Source organism: Erinaceus europaeus, chromosome 1 (genome assembly GCF_950295315.1).
Source record: "Erinaceus europaeus chromosome 1, mEriEur2.1, whole genome shotgun sequence".
Lineage (NCBI taxonomy): Eukaryota > Metazoa > Chordata > Mammalia > Eulipotyphla > Erinaceidae > Erinaceus > Erinaceus europaeus.
The window spans coordinates 144248408-144254407 of record NC_080162.1 but is presented as its reverse complement, the minus strand read 5'-3'; positions in this window follow the sequence as shown (position 1 = coordinate 144254407).

Below are 6000 nucleotides of genomic sequence, written 5' to 3'. Positions count from 1 at the left end.
AAGTATATTTCTTTCAGGGAGCTGGGCAGTAGTGCAGTGGGTTAAGCGCACATGTTGTGAAGCGCAAGGACCAGTGTAATGATCCTAGTTTGAGCCCCTGGCTCCCTACCTGCAGGGTGTCACTTCACAAGCAGTGAAGCAGGTCTGCTGGTGTCGATCTTTCTCTCCCCTTCTCTGTCTTACCCCTCTCTTGATTTCTCTCTGTCCTATTCTACAACAACAACAACATCAATAATAATAAGGGCAACAAAATGGGAAAAAAATGGCTTCCAGGAGCAGTGAATTCATAGTGCAGTCACTGAGCCCCAGAGATAACCCTGGAGGCAAAAGAAAAAGAAAGTAAATTTCTTTCAAACACACACACACACACACACACACACACACACACACACACACACACACACACACTTTCCTCTTGCCTCTTTCTTTCTCTAAGCATCCCAGCCTTATATCTTGACCCTAGGCTCTGAACTTGACTTTGTTCTTCAACTTGCTCTGCAGATCCAAATGACTACCCCCATCCTGGTGTCTGTTGACTGATGGCGCCTCTCTCCTCTGTTCCATTTACCAAGGACTCAGTTGGGTTCTGCACAGGTGCCAAGGAGAGAGAAAACAGAGAGGCTGTCTCTTGCTCCATTGCTTGGACCACTGGGGTAGAACAGTTATGCCTCCAGCCCTCAACCAGATTGACGATCCTGAAACTGCAGTTCTGAGCATCCCACTTGCCCTGGGAAAAAAAAAAAAAGCTCTTCCTTATTCATGGAATAAAATCCAACTCAGCTGAGAACTGTACTGTTCAATGTGACACCTGCTGACCATGTGGAGCCACTCAGAACCTGAAATGTGTCCAGTCTGAGTTGAATGTGTGGTCAGTGTACAATACAACCGAATTTCTAAGAACTCGTCTGAAATAATGAAAAAGGGCGGCCTGGGTGGTGGTAGTGGATAAAGTGTTGGACTCTCCACCATAAAGTCTCGAGTTTGATCCCTGGTATCACGTGTACCAGAGTGATGCTCTGGTTCTCATTCTCTCTCTCTCCCTACCCCCTCATTAATAAATACATACTTTAAAAAGAATGAAAAGAGAATATAAAATGTCTTGTTAGGTTTTTAGTTGATTTCATGCTAAAATGATAGCATTTTGGATATATCAGGTTAGACCAATGTATCAGAATTGATAATTTTTACCTAAAATGTTAAACTGGATTACTAAACAAATCAAATCTAGGGCTGGGGAGAGAGCCCAATGCTGAGCATAGGATTTGAGTACCCAAAGTCCTGGATTTGATAACCAGATCAGTGTAGGCCAGAGCTGAACTGTGCTCCACCCCCCAATTATAAAATAAATAAATGACTATTACAAATTAAAAATGGATATGTGGTTTTTATTATGTTTCTGTTGCCAATGAAAATTTTCTTTCCTCATTAGCTGTGGGGCTATAATGATGTTCTCAAGTATGTAGTGTCTTGTAAGGTCTTTTTTATTAGCTGTAAGTATATGTACTATTTGTTGTATTTGAATGCTTGAGAGAGATACAGAGAGAGACACCAGACACCAGAGACATACTTAGCTCTGGCTTATGATGGTACAGGAGATTAAACATGGAACCTCAGCACCTCAGGCAAGAAAATCTTTTTTTTTTTTTAGATTTTTAAAAAATATTTCCTTTTTGTTGTCCTTGTTTTTATTGTTGTTGTAGTTATTGTTGTTGATGTCGTCGTCGTTGTTGGATAGGACAGAGAGAAATGGAGAGAGGAGGGGAAGACAGAGAGGGGGAGAGAAAGATAGACACCTGTGAAGACCTGCTTCACCACCTGTGAAGCAACTCCCCTGCAGGTGGGGAGCCAGGGGCTTGAACTGGGATCCTTGCGCTTTGCGCCACTTGCGCTTTGCGCCACTTGCGCTTTGCGCCACTTGCGCTTAACCCTCCGCGCTACCGCTGGACTCCCGCATGAACATCTTTTTGCATAACTGTTATCCTTCTCCCCTGCCCGCCCCCCATAATGTGTTAACATATCACCTCCTGTCATCTCCCCAAGAGGTGGCTGCAGTTTGCCATCTTACACCATTTCACAGTGAAGATACAGAAGTTAGCCCATCTGAGGAACCAGACAAGCGAATGAGAAGTTCAGCACAGGAAACTTATACCTGAGGCCCCACAGCCACGGCAGAGCCCAAAGTGGACATCCTGTGACATTCCTGCTCCTTCTCCTCCTCTTTCTTCTTCTTTTTTGAGTTCTCCTACAGAGATAATTTTTATTAGTGATTTAATATTGATTTATAAGACAACGGGTACAACGCCACACCATTCCCAACACCAGAGTTCTGCATCTTCATTCTCTCTATTGGAAGCTATAGCAGTTCTCCCAAGGATGCAGATACGGGTTGACTATTATTTCTACAACTCTATATTTGTATGTATTTGCCCATTTTTTTCTATGTTCTTGTCTTCTCTTCCATTCCAAGACACATATACACCTATTACTACATCCAAATATCCCTCTCTTTTTCCTCTTCTCTCTCTGGGTCCTGATAGAGTTGGAATTCAGAGTCCTCTGCTCATCTTCCTCTTATATCCCCCCCCCATTTGGACCAAAATTATTTAAATTTTTTTATTTGATTTAATAATGACTGACAAGATCTTAGGATAGGAGGGGTACAGTTCCCACCAGCAGAGTTCTGTATCCCATCCCCTTCACTGGAAGCTTTCCTATTCTTTATCCCTCTGGAGTATGGACCCAGGATCATTATGGGGTACAGAAGGTGGAAGGTCTGACTTCTGTAACTGCTTCTCCATTAGATATGGGCGTTGGCAGGTCCATACTCCCAGCCTATTTTCTATCTTTCCCTAGTGGGGTAGGGCTCTGCAGAGGTGAGATTCCAGGACATATTGGTGGGGTCATCTGCCCAGGGAAGTAAGGATGGTGTCATGGTAGCATCTGCAACTTGGTGGCCAGAAAACATTAAGCTATAAAGCAGAACAAATTATTTAATTAACAGGAACCTAAAGGTAAGAATAGAGCAGATGAGATTTGGAGTCTCCATTTTGGAAAAAGCTGGTAGGTGTATTTTAGGTATATTCCAAGGGGTCCATGACTTTACTAATTTTTGCCTGAGCCCAACAGTTAACATGCAGGTGGGCTAAAGGTGTTGTGCCATTCCTTCTGCCACACTCGGGGGTAAGATAGAAACAGAAGCAAAGAAATCACCAACACCTTGACTGGATAGATCTGACTGTGCAGCTGCTTAAAAGAAATCACATGTGTGAGGGACTGTCATGCACAAAGACATGAGTTCACGCCCTGGGCTTCACCTGCAGAAGGTAAGCTTCACCAGTGGTGGAGCAATGCTGCAGGTGCTTCTCCTCTCTCCCTCTCTCTGTGCCTACCTCTCTCCCCCTTTATTTCTGTCTTTACCATAAATAAGAAAGAAAAGAAGAAGAAGAAGAAGAAGAGAGAAAAACGACTGTAGGAATTAGTGGAGTTGTGCAGGCACTGAGTCCTAGTGATAATCTTGGTGCAAAAAATAAAATTATGTGGGTGTGGAGGTGGTTAAGTGGGTAGAGTTCATGCTTTGCAATCCTGAGATCACAGGTTTGATCCCCAATACCACAAATATTAAAGTATTGTTCTCATTTCTCTCATAGAAAATGGGGGCTGAGGGTAGTACACCCCATAGAGCATGCTACAATGCAAAAGGACCCAAGTTTAATCTGCTGGTCCCCACCTGCAGGTTGGAAATTTCATGTAGCAGTACTGCAGGAATCTCTCTTTCTCTCTCCTCTACCTCCCCCTTTTCTCTCAATCTCTCTGTCTCTATTTAATAAATAAGTAAAATATTTGAAAAAAAAGTGGTGATACTTTATCATGAGATAAAGTATTGGCTTCTAAATCATGAGTTTTCTTTTTTCTTTTCTTTTTTTATTTTCATTTACAAAATGGAAATATTGACAAGACCATAGGATAAGAGGGGTACAACTCCACACAATTCCCACCACCAGAACTCCATATCCCATCTCCTCCCTTGATAGCTTTCCTATTCTTGGTTAGATCTCTGTCCCCTGGTGTCCCTTCCTGTTGCTGCTCCAGATTCTGAGGGTAGTAGCAATGGAGACTCAGACTTGCACTTGGTGAGTCACTGGGGAGTCCTCTCCTCCCTTAAGTTGTCCCCTTGTTGGTGGAGCAGACTGGAGGTGGTGTCTCAACTGATAAACTGCTGAATTGTTAGCAGTCACTTAATCTCTCCTTAGGCTCCTCTCTCCTCTCTGTCACCAGCCACACGTGTTTGTACTCACTGTTGATTTACTGGGTTCCTTTGATCATTCTAGTCCTGTCTTGTTTCGGTCCTGGGTGGTCTCCTTTGGTATTCCTAGTTGATACAGGAGAGGAGAGGAGAGGAGAGGAGAGGAGAGGAGAGGAGAGGAGAGGAGAGGAGAGGAGAGGAGAGGAGAGGAGAGGAAGCGATCTGCTGCTTGTAGCTCCACCTCCAGAAGTCGAATCCAGCTTTCCTATTCTCTATCCCTCTGGGAGTATAGAGCCAGGGTCATTATGGGGTGCAGAAGGTGGAAGGTCTGGCTTCTGTAGTCGCTTCCCCGATCCATACTCCCAGCCTGTCCATCATGAGTTCTTAAGTTAGATCCCCAGCACCACATGTGCCAAGGTGATACTCTAGTTCTCTTTCTCTCAGCAATAAATAAATATAATTATTTTATAATGGTAATAATAATAAGCAAATCAATAGATGAATGAGGAGGACATGCGAGGTGAGCATGATCCTTCCACGGCAGGTACCACTTAGCCTGGCACCACCTATAGCCACCATGATGAACAGATGACGGATATCTTGGTTACTTTCCTCTAACATAAGCTGGAGGTCTCTCTAGTGACTGATATCTTGGGCTTTGGAGGTTGCTGTTTAATTCAAAAGCTGGTGAGTGAGCAGTTAGATAGATTCAGGAGTTATCTCAGACCCTGTAGGAGTCAGTGAGATTCAGGCTCATGCAAACCAAGAAAACTTCTAGCAAACTTGCAGGTGGGGGTAGTGATCTGGAGCCCAGGTCCTCCTGCATGGTAACCTGTGTGTTCTATTGGGCGACTCATCACCCAGTACTTATCTGTCTTTTTGATATTAACCGTGGAGTGGGTATGAAGTGGCAGAATTAAGTTTCCCTAATGGCTAGTGATTCTGAGCATATTTTCATTTTTTTTATTTATTGGTTGGTTTTTTATTTACTGGATAAAGATTTGTGGATTTTGTTCACTCTTTTGAAGAACCAACATTTACTTTCATTGATCTTTTGTATGGTTTTCTTATTTTCAATATTATTGATTTCTGTCCTAACTATAGTTACTTCTGTCCTTCTGGTTGCTTTAGGGTTCCTTTGTTCTTCTAGGTCTTTAAGATGTGAAATAAGGCTATTTATTTGTGCTTCTTCTTGTTTCCTAATGTGTGCTTGTATGGTTATGAACTTCCCTCTCAGTACTGCCTTAGCTGTGTCCCAAAAATTTTGATAGCTTGTATCTTCATTTTCATTGAACTCTCGAAACATTTTGATTTCTTCCTTTATTTCCTCTTTGACCCAGTAGTTGTTAAGGAGTGTACTGTTGAGCTTCCACATTTTGGGACTATTACTAATCTTTTGTTGATTGTCAAGTGTTAGTTGTCAAGTCCACTGTGGTCTGAGAAGATGCTTGGGATGATTTCAATGCTCTTGAATTTGCTGATGCTGTCTTTGTGGCCTAACATATGGTCTATCCTTAAGAATGACTTATGTCAACTTGAGTAAAATGTGTATTCCAGTTTCTTCGGATGAATGACTCTGAAAATGTCCAATAGTTCTAGTTTATCTGTCTCCTCATTTAGCTCCCTCATGTCTTTATTGATTTTCTGTCTGGATGATCTGTCAAGTTGAGAGAGTGGGGTGTTGAAGTCCCCTATTATGACTGTGTTGCTATTAATATATTGCTGTAGCTCTTTCAGTAGATGTTTGATGTATTTAG